The 10,558-nt window shown below is 53.2% G+C and overlaps 1 non-coding gene across 1 annotated transcript; it reads left to right on the forward strand.

Moving 5' to 3' along the window:
* Positions 1 to 547: 547 nt before the first annotated feature.
* On the forward strand, positions 548 to 619 carry TRNAQ-CUG. Its single transcript has one exon. It is a non-coding gene; the product is annotated as a tRNA-Gln (tRNA).
* Positions 620 to 10,558: the final 9,939 nt, after the last annotated feature.

The following is a 10,558-nucleotide window of genomic DNA, read 5'->3' on the forward strand; positions in this document are numbered from 1 at the left end:
GTCTCCCACGCTGCTCACTGCACCCACCTCCAGCCCCAGTGCTGCTGCGGCTCTGCCTCCAGCTCCCTGGGCTGCTCCTCTGGCTCCGCTTGCTGCAGCTCTTCTCCCAGCACAGATCTGCTCCCTGGGCAGCTTCTACGGTTCGTGCTGCTGCGGATCGGCTCCCAGCACAGATCTGCTCTGGTTCTCCCCGGCTGGTGCAGCTCTGCTCCCCGGCTCTTCTCGGGCTCCTGCTCTCTCCTTAGCTCTGCCCCACTCTGGCCCAGGCAGTTCCAGCTCCCACGGAGGATGGGACCCCCTGGCCTGGTGACTCCCTCATTACACTGCCTGGCCTGTCAGTGCGGCTACCGTGGAGCTTTGGCCTCTCCCCATTGCCCAGGGGACTGTCAGTCTCAGGGGCCTGATTTCCCATTGGCCCTTCCCCCTTCTATTGGTGCTGGGAACTAGCCAACCAAAACCCCCACTAAGTTTTAGTAAGGGGCCAACAGTCCCTTACATGAGCCAGCCCCATGAGGGTCACCACTGTGCAGAGAAGGCAGCACAAGCTGGTCCCATGGTGTAACGGGCAGCACTCAGGACTCTGAATCCTGCAATCTGAGTTCAAATCTCAGTGGGACCTTGTGGTGAAGCCCTGGAGCTCCCAGTGCTCAACTTCCCTGTCTCCAGCTGTGCAAGAGCCAGTCTCCCCCCCCCCCCTCCAGCTGGGTGACTCACCCACTGGAGCCAGGTCTTGGGTTGTGATGGCCACAATGGGTTGGGGCTCTAGAACGTGTTACCCTGATGCCTGTGGTTTGACCAGGTGGTTGGGATTCTTGCTGCTTCACATGAGGCCCACAAGTTTGGCCATTTCACTTGCAGCGACATGTTACCTCTTGCCCACATGGCATTTAAAGGAAGGAGGGCCAGGGCCAGGGCCAGGCTTCATAGTCAGGGCTAGGCAGGAGGGAAGCAGAGTCCCAGGCTGGAGCCCAACACACTTCTCCTCTGGGCACCTGGAGCAGAGGCGGCTGGTGCTGGCAGCTCCAAGGGAAGGCTTAAAAGCTACAGAGCAAATGAGGGCAGGGCCAGAGGAGGGGAGAACCATGCCTATGTGTGGCCAGCAGGCAGCCACAAAGACACCCGGCCAGCCTGCTCCCTGCCCAGGGGCGGCTCCAGGCCCCAGCACGCCAAGCACGTGCTTGGGGCACAAAGCCACTGGGGGCGCTCTGCTGGTCGCTGCAAGGGCAGCAGGCAGAGTTGCCTTCTGTGGCTTGCCTGCAGAGGGTCCGCTGGTCCTGCGACTTGGCAAGCCGCCGAAGGCAGCCTGCCTGCTGTGCTTGGGGCAGCAAAATGCCTAGAGCCGCCCCTGTCCCTGCCTTGCCAAACCCCCACTGAAGATGTGCTTAATCCACTCAGTGTGGGGAGAGGATGTGTGGTTGGGGGGAGGAAAAGCCTTGGGCTGCACTGGGGGAATGCAGAGCAAGGGTGACACCCTAAAAAGCTGCAGCAAATGGATGGACAAGTGGGGTGCATGGATAGAAGAGACTGCGAGCCTAAAATCTAAAAGGGGAGTGTGGGGTCTGGTGGTCAGAGCAGGGGTGGGGGGCAGGTTTGGTGGTCAGAATTCCTGGGTTCTATCTCCAGCCCTGGGAGGGGAGTGGGGGCCAGTGGTTAGAATGTGTGTCATGGGGAGATTAAATATTGGGACAGTCCCGATAAAATCAGGACATCTGGTCACCCTACGTCAGGCTTCAAGTTGAGAATCATTTCCCCTTCCCGCTCTGTGGGAGGGGAGACTTTTAAACACACTCTCTGTGCGACTGCACATGGCTAAGCAAAGAGAACAAACCCCCAATCCCCCCTGTGGTTTGGAAGCCAGGTTTGCGGTGGGAATTCTGTAGTTCAGATGACTTCATGCCTGGGCATTGTGATTCTTTACCAGTTTCTCTGGCGTTGAGGCATTACTGTGCTCACAGCTGTGATGGCCGAGTGGTTAAGGTGTTGGACTTGAAATCCAATAGGGTTCCCCAAATATGGGATCCTGCCTTTAAGTGCGTAGGGGCTGGTTCTCTGAGGGGCTGGACACCTGCAGTGCCCACGGACTCCAGATGCAGCTGTGGATGCAGTTGGAACAAATTCCCTGCAGTCCTGTAGTTCAAAGAGAGAAACTGAGGTACCCAAAATTAGGCCATTGTTGTAAATTGAGGCCTTTCCGCCTTGCCCGTTAACAGCAGTAGGTGGGCTAAGGCTCCTTGTGAGTCACTGTTTATACTGGATCACGGCTGACCTGGGCCTGGTCGTAAGCAGAGGCCTGGTAGTGAAAGGTCCTGATTCCATCCCCGGCATCCAGAGGCAGATGGTCCCTGAGGGATGTAACAACCCTGGGAATATTTTACACTCACAATCTTTCCCACGGGCTGGGCAATTCCACAGTCTCATTCACAGGGCTGAGAACCTCAGGGTTAAGTTGCACAAAGTGAAACTAACGGAAATGTGCCCCCTGCTCTGCACACTGTGCAGTGCTGCCCTGGGGAGATGTGGCTTTAAGCTGGTGTCCCAGCCTCTTCCCGCTCTCAAGAAGGACTGGGCCAAAAGAGATCTGATGAGGTTCAACAAGTGTTAGGATTTTTCTCTCTAGGCCGATCTGATCAGAAGATCTCGGGGATCCTTACAGTTTATCTCCTGCTGAGTCCCCCTTTTAAGCCCAGCTATCAGAGCTGACTTTAATGAACTCCACACACACACAACTATAAAATAAACAACAACACTTTATTTGCTAAGGGGAGAGGAAGGAATGGAAAGGGGACTGGATTAATGATTCTGGAGATTCAGAACAACACACAGGCACACACATGCGTTTATAATACAAGATGTTCTTCTACCTTTACAGACGTCAGCAATGAAGGGGTTGCAGGATCCAGATGACAGAAGCCAGCGGTGAACACCGACCGTGGTCGACAGATGAAACAGACAGGTACGTATCCCTATCTTAACTCCCACCCTAACCCGCTTTGCGTCGTCCCGAGTGCACGATTGATCTAACTAACCAGGTCCGTGTATGCAAGTTTGCTTTCCCAAAACAACAACCAACCAACCCCAACTTAATTAGTAAGTAGCTATTGCAGGCCCATAGCCAGTGCCAAGATTGTACCGCACTAGGAGAGAGAGCAGACACCTGCATCTCTAACGGCTCAAGAGCCAGTGCCCCTGGCCCCTCCCCTCATTGGTCTCTGTTGCTGGGCAAGGTCAGATTCCTGCTCTTCCCACTTTCCCACCTTTTCTAGGTACTGAGGAACAAGAACCTGACCCCCAATGGAGGTCGCCTTGTCCTTTTACCAACACAAAATGGCCTTTTGAGTTACAGAACTTATTTTAACTTTCATACAGAATAATTTGGCAAACATATAAACTGAAATTAACAACAGCCCTCAATACACATCAGAGGATCCACATGGGAGAGCGCCCCTCTGAGTGCTGTGAGTGTGGGGAACTGTTCCGTCCGAAAGCAACCCTAATGACACAGCAGGCAGCCATACGGGAGAGAGACCCTCTCAGTGCTGTGAGTGCGGGAAAGGCTTCAGTGTGAGCTCAGCCCTCACTGTACGCCAGAGAATTCACATGGGAGAGAGACCTTATCGATGCTGAGAGTGCAGGAAAAGTTTCACCTGGGGCCCACACCTTACAAGACATCAGGGTGTTCACAGGACAGCGACGCAGCGTAGAAACTCTGTGTAGGGCAGAGAAGAGACTTTTTAAAAAAACACATTTACTAATTCCCACATAGTGACCTTTTGGGTTGTTTGCACCATTTGTATCATTCTGTTCTCTCATCTGCCTCGTGTGTCGCACACTCGTGCCTTTTACAGGTCGCCCTTCTCTGGGGTGGATCCTGTGCTCCTTGCGCCCAACTCCTTTCTCCTGTGAGTCATCATGGGAGCGTTGCCCCTCCTGGCAAGGAGTTTCCATCAGCCCCAGGTGGGGAAATTGGGGTGACCACAAGTAGCCTCACAGAGTGAGAAAGGACCTGGGCTTTGTCTTCTGCTCTAGGATTTCCCTTGGAGTCGGCGTGCTCGAGGTAGCTATCCTGATGTAAACACACCGCTCTGTTTGCAGTGCTGACATCGCCCAGGCACAGGGGTTGGGGTTAGCTGGCATCTTCCCCTTTGGCCTGTCCTAATGGACACCCATTTTCCTGGTCTGGACAATCCCTGAGCATCACGTTTATACTGTCACCCCAGTAGCAGAGCGATTGTTAGTCACCAAGTTCCCTCTTTGCTGGCAAAATGTCTCCTTCCCAGTTGTGCTCACGCTGGTACAGGTCGTGCTGGGCATTTTTCTTTTTTACCATTTTCCTTATTTAAAATGCATTTCCATATAACAAGGAGGAGCAGGAGTGGGGCAGATGTACCATTTCAGCCTCTGTGACGCCGGAAGGAAATGGGGCGAGTCGCAGGGATTCGCTCCTTCCCCATCACCATCACTATATCTGCTGACTCCAACAGCGCTGGCCTATGTCTGAGGCACAGTAGAGTTTATCCACCCGTATTTTGTCCCTCCCCCTCCCAAGAGTCTCTGCACTTAGTATCAATTTGATCCTGTATCCAACTCATTGGAACTGGAGTTGAAAGTGTCCCGGGTCTGGGTGGGGGATTCCAATGGTGCAGGAGGGTGCTCGGGCCGGGAGAGAGGTCTCTTCCCAGCTGTCTCACCCTGCAGCGGCACCCAGGCTGGGGGGGAGAGGCACCTCCCCCCCTGTATCAGCTGCAGGGCTGGGGCCACAGGATAGGCGCCTCTCCTTGGCAAGGCCAGGGCTGGGTTCAGGTCTGGGCAAGGGCAGCTCAGGCACAGCTGGGTTCGGGCAGGTTGGAGGCTGGGATAGATTGGGGCTCAGGGAAGGGTGCCCCTCCCCTAGCCATGGCAGGCCCCCGGCTGGGTTGTCTGAGTGCCCATGCGGCGCTAAGAAGGCTGCTGCGCGGCTGTGCAGCTTGCAGGGAACTCAGGCTAATTGTTCTGTACTGTAAGTGTAAGTGCTGTTACTTGGAGGAAGAAAAAATCTGTTGTTTTTTCACATGTATTGGAAGTTGAAAACTTGGTTTACAAGCATGGCCTTAATCACGGAGACACTCCCGACACCCACACACTCCTCCTTGTGTCTGCTTTGTGCGGTTAGACTTGAAGCCCCTTCCCCTAGGAGCTGTGTCTCATGCTGTGTGTGTCTAATACAGCACCGAGCGCACTAGAGCCTCAGGCTATGGTGCAGCCTCTCAGGGCCGTCCTTACCCACACACAAAGTACACAGCTGTGTGGGGCACCAGGAAGTTTGGGGCACCACGTTTCCTGGTGCCCTGCGCAGCTGCGTGTTGCTCCAGCCCCTGCTCTGGCTCTTCCGCAGGCCCCCGCCCCTGCTCCCCCCCACTCCCCTCAGGACTCCAGAAGCGGCCGGGCTGCCCTCACCCATAAGTAGCGCGACCCGGCCCCGGCCTGCCCTGCTCCCCGACTCCCGCCGCGCCGTCGGTGAGTGCTGGGGGACGGTTCCCCCTGTGCCCAAGCCTGGGAGCCGGGGGAGCAGAGCAGGCTGGGGCCAGGTCACTCCACTTCCCACAGAAAGTAGCCAGACCCCATCTCCCATGGAGGTCTGGGGCGGAGCCCCACACAGACCCCCCATAGGGCACCAAAATCGCTCGGGACAGCCCTGCAGCCTCTGGCTGCTACGGTGTCAACAAGAATCCTGCTAGCAACAGGACCAATGACTGTTCAGTCAGAGCAGACGCTCCACGGGCAGGAAACCCCCAGAGCTCAGGCTGAAGGGATACAGTGTGGGGGGAGTGGGGCAGAGAGAGCCTCTCTCGTCCCCACACAGGACAGTGAGGTGGATGTAGGGCGGAGAGGGGATGAGCCGGGCTTTAGGGCTCCTTATCTCTGTGGCCTCTGTTGACATCCCTGGCTCACTTGCCTGTGCCCAGCGTTGTCATCACAGCAATTGAGAGACGCTGCCCCTCCCCCCATCATTCTTCTTGGGGGGTCATTCTTGGCCCTTTAGAGTTCGGGGGGTGTTCACAGGACACTTGTAGGCCAGCTCCAGTCTCTCTCTGGCTCTGATGCAGGGAGCTCACAGTTCTCAGCCTCAGCTGTCTGGCTCTGAAAAGCAAACCCGGCAGCCTCCCAGCTCTTCCCCCACTCCTGAGTATATCTCACATCTCTGCAGGCATCAGGCAGTAACTTCATTCCCTGTCTCAGTCTCTGCCTCTCAGTGTGAGAATCCAGCTTGCATGCTCAGTGTTTCTGCTGAGAGAGATCGATAATTGCCATTGTTCAAACAATCTCATGACACGGGGATAGACAAAGGTTGAAGTGAAATAAGATTGAAAAAAGGCTCTTCAGGCAAATGATGGTTTGTCTTGTGAAGTCCTCAACAAATCTGAGCTACATCCTGTCAAACTAAGCTAATATCAAAGTATGTGACCAAACAGCCTTCACCAAGAGAGAAAATCCACAATTCAGGATGGGCAATAAAACGCTTGCACATTCATAAATTGAAATCTCAGAAAATCTTTTAAGACTCAAAATCGGGGAAATAAATTTACCCTTTTTCTTATGAAGTAGCTAAACCTGCTTCACTATTCATCTCATTATTTGGCTGTATTAGTTACAAAAGTTTTAGCATCATTATATTAAAAGAAAGAGATATAAAAACCCCAAACGACCCATCTACAAATACTCTGAACTAGCCTAGAATAAGTCCAGAAGCAATTTTCTGAATAGCTGGAACCAGGGCTATAAGATTGGACAGGTCACTCTGTGCTTTGAGGTTCAGTGGGAATTCCCTGCCCACTCCCACGTTTGACATTTTCTTCTCCAACCCTCCAGAGACCGACTTAGGATCATAGAAGAATAGGGTTAGAAGGGACCTCAGGAGATCATCTAGTCCAACCCCCTGCTCAAAGTAGGATCAACCGCAACTAAATGATCCCAGCCAGGGCTTTGTCAAGCTGGGCCTTAAAAACCTCCTAGGTAACCCATTCCAGTGCTTCAACACCCTCCTCGTGAAATAGTGTTTCCTAATATCCAACTCAGATCTTCCCCACTGCAACCTGAGACCATTGCTCCTTGTTCTGTCATCAGGTACCACTGAGAACAGCCGAGCTCCATCCTCTTTGGAACCCCCCTTCAGGTAGCTGAAGGCTGCTATCAAATCCCCCCTCACTCTTCTCTTTTGCAGACTAAATAAGCCCAGTTCCCTCAGCCTCTCCTCGTAAGCCATGTGCTCCAGTCCCCCCTAAACATTTTTGTTTCCTTCCACTGGACTCTCCAATTTGTCCATAGCCTTTCTGTAGTGGGGGGCCCAGAACTGGATGCAGTACTCCAAGGGTGGCCTCACCAGTGCCGAATAGAGGGGAGTAATCACTTCCCTCCATCTGCTGACAGTGCTCCTACTAATGCAGCCCAATATGCCATTGGCCTTCTTGGAAACAAGGGCACACTGCTGACTCATATCCAGCTTCTCATGCACTGTAATTCCCAGGTCCCTTTCTGCAGAACTGCTGCCTAGCCAGTCGGTCTCTAGTCTGTAGCAGTGCATGGGATTCTTCCTTCCTAAGTACAGGACTCTGCACTTGTCCTTGTTGAACCTCATCAGGTTTCTTTTGGCCCAGTTATATGCTCTGGGGCCTGGAGGGAGAGCCCGTCTCCCACCACCCCATGTCCCCGAGGGGTGGGGTGTGTGACTGCTTTCCTCCGAAAGGGCAGCTGCACAGTTCACTCTCTGAGGCTGAGTTCCAGGCTGGTGGCCTGAGGGAGCGTTGGGGGCAGGGAGAGATTGAGTCAGCCCCTCTGTGTGGGGCGTCCATCCCCAAGTGACCAGCATGAGGACGTTCCTGCGCTAACAACATGACTTCCCCAGGGTGCTGCTGGGCACACTCACCTGCTGAGAGGGTTGCTCAGGGCTTTGGTTCTCTCCCACTGGAGCTTTCCTAGACATTTTCCATCTTCTTCAAAAGGCCTTTCCCTGTTTTCCTTTCCTGGAGCCCCCTCTAAGCCACCATCCCTGGTGCTCTCTAGGGCCAGGTCTATGCTTTCCTCACCTGCACAACTCCAGCTGTGAACAATTGGAACAGCTTGTTCAGTGAGAGGTGCCTCTTCGACCCCTTTGTCTCTGAGGGCACTGGGCAGGCTGCCTTCTGCTGCGCGGCAGGAGTTCATCTCCGCACCTCCCTTTGCTGCTGGAGACACGCCGCTTCCCTCTACTGCCGGGGTGTCAGAGAGACTTTCTCTGTCTCCCTTAGTAGCTTCTGGGATTTCCCCCCTTCTCCCTGGGATCTCAACACAAAGATGCATTTTGGCTGCGGGTGATCACTTCCACACCCTGAGCCACATAAAAAAATAATTCCCAATAAGCATGTCAGCGGGGAAGTCGTCCACCGCCCCCACTTGTCAATCACTTTGTAAACCATCATCTTCTGTGTGCACCTTGGCTAAAGGGACAAAACGCCTAGATCGTCTTCTTAACCCAAGCTCTGCCCTTGCGCCAGGCGACAGGTCAGATTTTGGAAACACACTCGACTTAACCAGAGAATTTGTGTCCCTGTATCTTTCCATCCTGTTCCTACTCTGTCATGAATTTACCAGCCGTAATAGGCGTCAGCTCTATCTCTGCAGAGCCAACCCCCTCAAACTCTTTCAAGTAATCCTCAGGTGCCTCTGGGGTTTCTGTGCTGAGGACAGTGAATGAATGTGAACTGGCTGAGGCTTGTTTTTTCTCAGCTCAGGGCCCTGATTTCTCTGGTACGCTGGGTAGTTCCACTGATCACACTTCCTCAGGCTCTTCCCTGACTGGAGATTTGTAATGGGAATTACTAGGAGAGGAATGATCCTGGGGAAGTCAGTGCCTAGCCTCCCAACCCTGCTCCTTTGGCTTTGTTTAATGAACAGATGAAAGATAAGAGCATTGTACTCAATACGTTCAGTGTTCATACAATCTCGGTGCACACTGGATTTGAAAAGTTGTCCTTCTTCATCCACGAGTGTCCATTTGAAATCAGAGGATTCATAATGCCCCATGGGCTACTTCCCTGTGATACACAGGGTCACACACATCGTGGTGAATAGGAAAGATGACTAAGTAATCACAGTGGGTTTCACCCCCGTGGGATCACCTGTAAGGATTTTTCCTTCCTTTAAAGAGGGCAGGACCCAAACCCCATTCAGAAGACGTGGGGAATCTTAAAGTAAATTTTTCCCACCTGGTCCCCTTTGTAAAGCCCGTCTATGGGAGCTTCCCTTAGCACAAGAAAATAAGGCCACACAGTGGTAACCACACAAACAAGACTTTATTTCCTATGGGGAAAAGGGCTAGGATAGGACAGAGAAGGGGCAGATTAACAAAAACTTTAACTCTGGAAATGCTCCACTCTCCCAAACAGTTATACCCAGGGGGTAATGTTGATGTTCTCTCTCTTCTCTTGCAAGGACAGTGGTGGATGGCTGCTGCTCTCTTGACATTGGACGTTAGGGATGGACTTCGATGCTGGACACAGGAACGGGTGAGTAGACCTAACTAAAACCCCTCCCTATCCCTCTTTGCGTCGTCTCTGCCTGGATGTTAGACCCTATCTACGCAGATTCAATCCGTGCGTGGGTGTGTGCTTCCCATCCCAAAATAATAGAGCACATGGCAAAAGGTCACCACATTCTTTTCCCAAGTCCAAGATGGCCACCTTATAGATAACGCAAAAGGTACATGCCTTTCTTCCCTTCTTTTACTAAAATTTGGCAGGGGCAACTAGCATTTTACAACCTGGAGACTGGATTTGACCAATCGGGGAATGAACGGGGACAGGGTGACCCATCTCGAAGGGGCTTGTATATCCCCTCTGAGAACTCCTCCGTCTGTCCTCTACCAACTGAAGTGGGCGTCATCCCTGTAGGACCACCCCGAGAGGGGATTTGACCAAACATGGAAGTAAGGTAGCGGAGTGACCTGCCCGCAACAGGATCCCGTGGTCCATCTAAAAAGCCCTCACACCACCCTGTACCAATTGTCGACGGTTTCACTCCCACCTTGGGCCATCACAGAAGGAAACATGTACCAATCAGAACAGATATAGCCCGAAGGTCGAGGCCATGATTTCCGCAAAACACATCCTTGGAACGAGTCGGCCTCTTCCCCGCAGTGTTGGGTTGCAACTTCCAGGACGATGCTGCCAGTCACGCAAACATGGAGCTCCGGAGATCAGCGGCTTCTGGCCTAGGCCTTTGGGCACTACATATTCTGATCGGTACGTTTCCCTTCTGGGATGGCCTAAGGGATGAGTGTGAAACCCTGATCGATTAGCAGAGGACGGTGGGGGGATTTCATGGAGGGGTGATGGGCCCCTCTTACGGGCAGGTCACCCCACCATGGCACTTTCACCTATCTGGTGAAATCCCCTCTCTGGTTGCTCCTAAGGGGATGAGGCCCACCCCAACTGGGGTGAGTTCTTCGAGGGGTTACATGACCCACTTCCGAATGGGTCACTCTGCCCCAGAACTTTCCCCCATTGCTCAGATCCATTCCTGAGGCAGATCGATGGAGATAAAACAC

The sequence above is a fragment of the Mauremys mutica genome, chromosome 18 (assembly GCF_020497125.1).
Source record: "Mauremys mutica isolate MM-2020 ecotype Southern chromosome 18, ASM2049712v1, whole genome shotgun sequence".
NCBI lineage: Eukaryota > Metazoa > Chordata > Testudines > Geoemydidae > Mauremys > Mauremys mutica.